At 36.4% G+C, this 9901-nt stretch overlaps 1 long non-coding RNA gene across 1 annotated transcript; it reads left to right on the top strand.

Moving 5' to 3' along the window:
• Positions 1–3480: 3480 nt before the first annotated feature.
• Positions 3481–5466, top strand: LOC308659406. Its single transcript, XR_014024522.1, has 3 exons — positions 3481–3581; positions 3664–3757; positions 5309–5466. It is a non-coding gene; the product is annotated as an uncharacterized lncRNA (long non-coding RNA).
• Positions 5467–9901: the final 4435 nt, after the last annotated feature.

Here is a 9901-nt window from a genome sequence, read left to right as displayed (position 1 = left end):
ATTTTTTCTCACTAATTCAGATGAATATAATCAACTCAAGTTATTTTGATGGCTCAGTATGGTCTGGATGTTTGGCTGTTTCCAAGAAACCTGGTGTCATGGTTTCGATAGATGAAACCAATTAAAAGAACTTCAAGGCAAAGATTTCTTCCTTAAAGAACATTTTATTCAGGAAACAAAGTATCAGCACTTACATAGTTGAACCCAAGACTAAAGTTCCCTCCCCCCTCCATACAATGTAACAAGTTGCAATTCTCACCCCAGAAAGGCTGTCATAAATCACATTCACCAATTAATCTAAAATGAGGGCTCTCCTCCCCACTTTTCAGCCCGCCAAATCTTTATCTAGAATTGACCTTGAAGCTCACCCAGCTGCAATTGGTTAGGCTAACTGGATATGCTCAAGCATTCCCCCCTCCCCACTTCCACATCTGAGAATCCCAAAGAACAGAAAAAGCACAAGGAAAACAAAAGGTAAAATGGCTGCAATTTCTTAATTGTCACAGCGTTGACACCTGGGGTACTTTAACCTTTGATGAGCTCACATCTAAAACTAGTCCCAACATCCTATGTGTATCAATAATTTAAGAATATTTTGAAGTTGATATTAAGGACAATGTAGCTCATGGATTAAATAACAGGAACATCCAATAGTGAAACAATAATGTTTGCAAGTCTTAAAAATGTCAAATTGATTTCAGTGGATTTCAGTTTAAAACTGATTCAACAAAAGATTTTATTTTGAGTTTACTGGACAACTCAAAGGATGGATTTCACATTTTCATTGTTGGTGATGTAAATAATTTGAGTGCTCACTGATTCATATGATTGGGACATGTAAATCCTTCTTATATTTTTGGCATATATAAGTAGATTTGGGAATGCATTCCAGAGATTCAAAGCAAGAGGAATCACAACCCCAAATGACCAGGAGATGAATTAAAGGAACTCTAGCTGAACTTCCTTAGATGAGTGGGCATGAGAAATCCGATACAGAAGGTTTTAATGTGTAGTAATTCCAATATCCAAACATTCCAATAAAAGCAACAGGGAGAAGGAAGAATGGAATCACAACTTTTTTCATTTCAAAATGTTGGGCAATATAATGCAAGAAGTTTTCAGAAGCATAGGTTATGTTTTTAAGCTTTTGTTTAGTGTTGAAAAGGTAATAAAAAGTCTACTTCTTGGAAAGAACATTTCTAAGAAGGGATGCACAGCTATTTGTAGTGGTTTCTGGGCTGTTTTGAACCTGCAACAGAAACAGACGTATCTTTTATCTTTGCTTCAAAATACTGCTGTATGTTAAAAACCAGCAAGTTCTACCTGGATAAAGTTCAAACGCAAAATGCAAAATTGGATTGTTGTATATTGTATATGTTTTTAATGAAAAAAGTGAAAAGAGTAAACTGAATGAAATTCAATGATTGGTTTTATTAACTAAAAACTTCAAAGCTACTGCAACTAGTGTCAGCCTAGACAAGTCTAGGCTAGTTGTCTATTCTTAATGAGATATTTAATTGGATGACTGACAAGAAATTATCCACAAGGCATTGAAGAATGATAGATCAACAACATTTTATAGGCCAGAAACTGCTGTAATGCTTTGTTTAAGAAAGACATTTGGTTTTTGAACTGGTAGAAAAGTCCCCCTGATGTTTGCTTTTTCTATAAAAAGAGAAGAACGGGGTATGTCATCTATGATTTCATAGTCAGGTCATACAAAATTAACTTTTGTTCATATTTTTAAAGAAAAGTTAAGAAAAGAAAGCAGGCATTTGATTTTTTCCCCATCCTATTTTTACAATCTGATTTTTCATTTGCTTTCAGATTTTTTTGCTAGTGTTTTTCAGTTTTATTTATGGCCATAAGTGACAGAATGTGACTTCTTGTTTTGAATATATGCCTGGGGAGGAGCTCTCTCTCCAATGGTTTTCCTGAGATTTAATTGAAGTAGGAATTCAAGGAGGTTGCAAGGTGCTGGAGCAAAAAATGTACAGTGAAAGACAGGATATTCACATATAACTTAATAGAGAGCTTCTCATAGGTGAGCACCTAAAATATTTTCAGCAATTTTTCTTCTCCTTTGAATGCTAACTGTATCCTGTTTGTCAGTACTTTTTATGTAGCTTTGAGCTGACAGGATATAAAAAACAGTATGTTGACTTGATATGTAATTTCTACTGTAGAGATCCTAGCTTGCATAGTGTGAATATGCTTGGGGTCACTAGGGAAATGCAAGGTCAAATGGGTTGCTGAGCTACACTCAGCACAAGCACTGTTTTATGAAGATAGAATGGACGACATAGTTCTAAAGCTTCTCCTACTCTGCTGGAGGTTGACTTCCACACGAACTTCCTTGCTCTGCATCAAAATGTTTCCCCCCCTCTGCTGTTTCTCCTGTTGACCTGCTGGATTTCATTCTGTCTCACACAAATTATCACATCAATACGTTTTCCACTTCCTACACTTGGCCTTCCCTGGACATTTCATAACGATATGCTGTGATGTTTGCCACAAAGTCTACATCTGTACAATTCTATTTTTTTTGGTCATGAAAACAATAAAATACTGGCAGATTTCTTTTAAACAGGTTCAACAGAGGAATAATAAAATACTGACCCCTTCCCTCATTTTTCAGCCTGGCATGACAAGACATGCCCAGAGAAGGGAAAGCAGTTGGTGTTATTATGAAGGGAAATAAAAAGAATCCACTAATTGAGGGCCAAAGTTAACTTTGGTCTGGACAAAATGGCCACTGGCTGTCACTGTGGCCAAAATGAAATAAGGGTTTGAAATCTGGAAATGGATTTAAGCCAGTTTACTTTCCAACTTGTTTCCTCATAGGAAACAATCAGCTGAAGTCCGTAGACTGTTATTAGTATTGTGGAAAGTCAGTCCCCCCTCCCCGAGAAAGAAATATTGTTGGGAATATTAAAAGGCAGAATATATTTCCCCAAAGGATCTTAAAGGCAGAAACCCCACCCCCAAGTCTCTCTGCCCCAAACAGAAACCAGGTCTGCAGAAATGCAGATGTGATAATCTTGTCAGAAAGACTGGAGCCAGGAAGCTTGGATTAGAAAGACAAAGATCCCTAGAATCAACAATCCCTCACACCAAAAAATCCAGCACAGGACATAGTCATCAGCCACACCCCCAGGGAAGCAGGATATGACCTTTGAGATATAATAGGATTAACCCACCACCATCAGAATACCAGAAAGGCACACTCAGACTCAGGTCAAAGTTCATGCCACAGGAACAACTCCAAACAAAAGCTCAAGAAGGTATAAGAACCCACTCCCTACTACATGTGGTCAGTTTTCCCAGAGCCATCTTTCTGTCTGGCTCTGCTGTTCAATAAACTACAACCTTTTTTCTAAAACAGTCTCCATTTTATTTATTCCCAGCTTGGACTAGATCCTGATGAAGATTTTTCTTTCAACAGTATGTTATTACTGTAAGCATGAAATGTTATTACGTCATTACTGTAAGCCTGGGATATGGATACAACCAAGGCTGGTGACTTAGCCTACTTTTTTCTCTTTCTTTAAATTCAAGATTAGCTTTTTCCCCCTAACCAGGTAAATATCAAACAATAACCATTCTCATTGTTTATTGCACTCTAAATTAAACCAATAACCTTTTTTTTACTCTTTTGCTTAGTTCCTATCATCCAAATGACTTTCCCCTAAGATGACATTCACTCAGAGGGTTGCATATGCGTTTCCTAAAAAATGATCACTGATAAGATGCAAAAGTAAGTAAAGACAGACAATGGGTTAGATACAGATTTATGAAATAAGATATTTAAAGTTCATGGGAAAGTTATGTTTCTTAATCAGCTATTTATAAGCCTTTTTCTTCGTCTTAGATTGTTGGGCATTTGTAGTGATGTTTTTCTGAACATAGTTTTTCTTTATGTAATGAAGCTATTTGTGATTTTAAAGGCTGACAAATATTCACTGATTCTGCAAGTTATTGTCTAATTTGATGTTATATGTGTATGTGGGTTTGTGTGTGTGTGTGTGTGTATGTATGTGTGTATAGAATATATTATATCATCAGTTCTTCTTTCTATGTGACCAACCCATTTACATTTCAAGTCTTTTAGTCTCTTGATGGCATCAAATACTTTGATTTGTTCCCTAATCCATGTGCGGGTCTTTCTATCTATGGCTCTTCGCACCACTTTTATCTTTTTTTTAAATGTGTGTGTGTGTGTGTGTGTAAACTTTATTAAAAAATTAAGAAGAAAGATAAAAACTAACAAGAACTGATATTTAGAATGAGAAGATAAAAAGAGAAATAAGAAAAGATCAAAACCAAAAGTGTAGGAAAGAAAAAGAAAATATGAACATGTGATTTTTTTTTGTAGTAGTTACAAATATAAATTAATCTCTAGTCATTATTAAACTTAGACAATGTCTTATCTCTAATTAAATCTATCAATTTGGTCATCTCAGCAAGTTCCACCATCTTCACCATCCATTCCTCTGTTGTGGTTAAAGTCAAATCTTTCTACCTTTGTGCATATATAATAATTTTGCTGCAGTTAATTTCTTTGCTAAAAATTTAACAGTGATTTTGATACAAATATCATATTTTAGTGCATTATCTTCAACTGTTCATGCTGTATAATCTGGAATAGTTGTAACTTGGAATAGTTACAAGATAAGATCATTAATTAATATTTAGCTGCACAATAAATTAAATTATATTTGATAGTGGTTATTACATGGATTACAGAATTTATTTGATACGAAACAGTTTACATTTCAAAAACATGTCTTGAACAACTTTGGATTTCATCCTATTTTTGTTAATTGGGTTAAAATGTGATATTCTAATTTGTCAGAATAGTTACAAATATAATTATATTATTAGTTATCAAAATGTTTTTTTGAAGATGTCAAGAATGTACGCTATTTCCTCTTTAATTTGGCTTTCTTACTGGAAAACTGAAAAACATTTTGGGTTTCAAGATTGTTGGCCAGTCAGAAACATTTATTATATGTTGATGACATATTATGTATACTTAATAACTATCAATTCTCTTTACCACAATGTATGGATGTGGGAGAACAGTTTGGTAATCAGCACATTCCATTAATTAGAGTACACTCGGTATGCTTCCTAAAGTTTTTAAAGTTTCTATGGAAATTTTAAATATTGGGATTTTGCATATTATTTAAATTCTTCTAATACTGTATACTGGAATAATTATTTCAATGTTTTTTTAGAGACAAATCTTTTAAATTACTTAATACAGATTAATACTAATGAAAATTGATGGATTATGTGCCATCAGGTCAGTGTTGTTTTTCAGCAACCACATAAACAGACTTTCACCATGAAGATCTCTCGCTAATCCAGTCCTTCAAATCTTCCAATGAACAATCCATCAACACCGCAACTGAATTCATCCACCTTGCTGATGGTTGTCCTCTTCTCTTTCTTTCCACCTTTGGCAGCATTAGATCATTCTTTAGAGCAGGGGTCCTCAACCTTGGCAACTTTAAGACTTGTGGACTTCAACTCCCAGAATTGAAGCAAAGCTGGCTGAGGAATTCTGGAAGTTGAAGTCCACAAGTCTTAAAGTTGCCAAGGTTGAGGACCCCTGCTTTAGAGGGTTAGGTTATCACATAATGTGTCCAAAGTAAGTCATAAATGTTTTAATTTTTTATGAGTTTATAGCAGAGAATGAATGTTACTTCAAGATTAATCTATACCCTTAGAGGGAGTGTTAAGACACTGAGAAAGTTTTTAAGGGATCGACAGATCTCATCATTTCCTTATTTAAATTACAACTTTCATGTGACGATTGGGGTTTTAATTTTGTGGATTTTCCAATTTTATCACAGGCTTTATATTTTTGACCTCTATTTGTGAAATAAAAATTTAAAAATCATGATAAGCAAAATTAGAAAACCATTACCTGATCCTTTTGATATTTTGACTTGTTCTTGTTGTTTTACTTAATAAATAAAATAAAACAAGCTATTTTGGCATGGTTTTTATTACTTTTTCAGTCAAAGTTAATTTGCTTTTCTACAATTAAAGGTTGCAAAACATATATGGGAGGAAGTTTACGTTTGAGCATTATGTCCATAAGAAACACACACTTTTAGATAATCCTATTTTGAAAACTGTGGGTAAATCTTTCTTTTGGATTTCTTGATAAAACATGTTATTAATGCTAATTGTCAACCAATTGTTCAAAGCATTTGGGGTGCTGCATTTCAGAGCATATTTATTTAATTTCAATTTATTGGCTTCTGTTTGCTAACTGGTGTTTCTCCATTCATTTCTCTCTGTTTAAGCTTGTCCATGCAGCTTGTTTTCTATACCTCCCACACCCCCATCAAGTTGGCTGTGACATACTTTAAAATCCAGCATATATTTTTAGCTTCAGAACAGCACCTAGGATACAGTTTCAAGAGAGAAGTACAAGTAGCATTCCAAATGGATTAAATTTGTGTGACCATTAACACCTTATAAATTAATGTATTCTAAAGTGGTTTGTGATTCACAATTTTTTACATGTACATCTTCATGGAGTTTCTGTACCTGGTATATTTCTCATCTTTTCACTTATACGTAAAATCCAACAAATTGGGTTAAACTTTTCAAAAGTAAGATACAAAAGGAACATTCAAATGGAAGTGCAGGTAGTCCTTGACTTACGAACAATCCCCCCCGATCATGCAATTACATTTTGGGTGTTCAGCAAGTGGCCCACATTTACAGCCTTTTACATTATATTGTGGCCATGTGACTGCAATTTATGACATTTTTTGTCAACTAGTCTTTACTTTTAGTTTTAGCACAGATTGCCCATTGTGGACAAAGGTAAAGGTAAAGGTAAAGGTTCCCCCACACATGCGTGCTAGTTGTTTCCAACTCTAGGGGCCGGTGCTCATCTCCGTTTCAAAGCCGAAGAGCCAGCGCTTGTCTGAGGACGTCTCCGTGGTCATGTGGCCGGCATGACTAAACGCCAAAGGCGCACGGAACGCTGTTACCTTCCCACCGTAGTGGTCCCTATTTTTCTACTTGCATTTTTACGTGCTTTCAAACTGCTAGGTTGGCAGAAGCTGGGACGAGTAACAGGCACTCACTCTGTTACGCGGCACTCGGGATTCGACCCGCCAAACTGCCGACCATCTGATCGACAAGCTCGGTGTCCTAACCCACTGAGCCACCGCGTCCCTTTTATTGTGGACAAAGGGTTCACTTTATAACCATGATGTTCACTTAAGGACTGCTGTAAAAATGTAAACTTGGGTTGGTTATCTGGGTGCCTCAACTTATGACCATCATGAGGTATGACAGAAACTCTGGGCTCCATTATGATTGAGGACTACTTGTACCTGTTAGAGGAAGGAACCCTAAGGAGAAAAAAGATATGTGAGAAGAACAGGCTCCATTATAAAAAGAAAACACTATTATACTTTGCCCTAAGTTTGAAGGAAAAAAAAGAATCAGGAACATATAGCTTTTAATTTGATGGATGAGAACATTGATTCTGATCTAACCAGCTAAAACCATTTGGAGGGCAAGTCGGTACATAGTCCTTGCAGTTTCTTATTTAATGGTCTAAGCAAATATTTGTTCTAGTTCCCTTGAGAAGATTTTACTGCCTCCTCAGTATAGACTGTTCACAGATTCCAAAAAGGTGTAACTTCTAAGGCAACTGTTTTGTTCCTTCTTATCATTCTAGAATTCTGTTCAGATCAATGCCAGTTTTCTATGAACAGCCTGTTGCAGTACAGTGCATACTGTAGATCTTATTATAGGAATCTTCACTTATCGCTTCTCTAATGATCCTATGATTTCTTGACTTACATATTTTCCTCCCAAGTTTGGGTTTCCCTTCATCCAGGGGTAGAGAATCTTGGCTCTTTTATGGCTTGTGGACTTCAATTCCCAGAATTCCTGAGCCAGCTGTGCTGGCTCAGGAATTCTGGGAATTGAAGTCCACGAGTCATAAAAGAGCCAAGGTTGCTTACCCCTGTTACTAGACTTCTTTGAAATAATGCTTAGTTCAGTTCTTGGCAATCCATTTATCTATACACCTTGAACGATCCTCTAATTATGTAACGCCTTAATTCTTTTACTGGAAATGAATCACATTCAATGAGAAGAAATTTGCTCTTGAATAAACATTCATAGGATTGAGCTGTAAATTCTTCTTTTGGCCGTCTCTGGAATCTTCCTTAAATTACCATCTTGCTTCCATCCTGCTTGGAACAACTACAGAAGAATATCAGAAGAGCTATGTTTAGATCAAAGATCTATGTAGCCCAATATTCATTTTCCACTGTAGCAACCAAATGCTTATAGAAGCCTGCAGGCAAAATATCACTGCAATAAGATCCTTTCAATTTTGTTCCTCTGTAACTGATATTAGGGGCATATCACCTCTAATCCTTGAGATAAATTATAACAATTAGAAGTAGTGATAGCTGCTGTATCAGTTGTGAATATATACAGCATTTTTTTAATTCTCAGAATTGATGGCCCTGACTAAATCTTAAGGTAGTTAATTTCAATACGTAATAAATTCATTGTGCACTTCATGGATTGTTACCTTCAAGCAGTGAAGAGGACTTGCGTGTTCCAATGATGATATGAACTCTGGGACTGGATACTCTCGAAAAGGTCACCCATGATAAGTAGGTAATGAGCAAGGATCAGATTAAAAAGGATCTCCAGACAATAAAATGACAACAGCAACAAAACAAATGGACATTCACTCCCACACACATACCCACCTACCTACCCACACAGATATGCACAAACACAGACACAGTCACACACAGACACAGAGACACACACAGAGACTGTCTAACTCAAAAGCTGTCTAATGAGCTATTGGGAAAGAGCAAATGGCAATATATGTAGTGCTGGTACTTATGATGTGGTTGGATTAAAAGTGAAAGAATGTCCAACTGCTAGTTTGTCCAGAGACAAAAGAAATGCTGTAACGATATGTGGAATGTCAGAACCATGAATTAAAGCATCAGACTGAATAGGGATATTCTGGCAATTAGTGAATTGGAAGGGTTCATTTCACATCAAAGGAGCATCACATCACCTTTGAGGGACAAGAAACTCATGGAAGAAACTGAAAATAATTATTATTAACAGATATATGTTTAAAACAATGTTTGGATATAGCTTCCAAATGCTAGAATGATTTCAGATCAAGTCCAAAACAGCCAAACAATATTAAGGCAATTGACTCTGTTCTCCAACCACAGATGCAGAGAAAATAGAAAGGCAGAAGCTTGTCCACCCCAAAGATAAAACACCCAGACACAAACTGAGCAATGTGGTGTATGCAGTACAATGCAGTACAATGCAGTCAGCCATGTGCAGATCTGTACATTGGGGAAAAAAACAACTTCATAAACATATGGCACAACATAGGAGAGCAAACTCATCAGGACAAGATTCAGCAGCCATCTGCATTTAAAAGACAATGGCCACTCTTCTGAAGACAGCAAAGTCCACATTTTGGACAGAGAGGACCACTGGTTTGAAAGAGGAGTCAAAGAGGCCATCTATGTTAAAATTGAATAGCCCTCTCTCAACAGAAGGGGAGGGATATGACAATGTCATGTGACGTATCGTGACGTATCGTGACTTTTTTTTCCATTGCCGGCAATAGGGTGGGTGCGGTTTTGCCATGATGCATTCCAGCCTGCGGGCCGGCAGTTTGGCACTCCTGATCTATCTCCAGCCTACAACACAGTCATTTCAACAGTTCCAAGAAGGCTCCACACACACATTTGCACTACTCAGGTTACCCTGAGGACACATATAAGCATCCTGGTAGCACTAACAACTTGCTAAAAGAATGCAAATGACTAGCTGTCTGCAAGGAGTATAAATCTTTCCA

Source organism: Vipera berus, assembly GCF_964194415.1.
Source record: "Vipera berus genome assembly, chromosome: 1".
NCBI classification, from domain to species: domain Eukaryota; kingdom Metazoa; phylum Chordata; class Lepidosauria; order Squamata; family Viperidae; genus Vipera; species Vipera berus.
The sequence above is the reverse complement of the archived record's forward strand: the minus strand, read 5'-3'. Positions and strand labels throughout refer to the sequence as shown.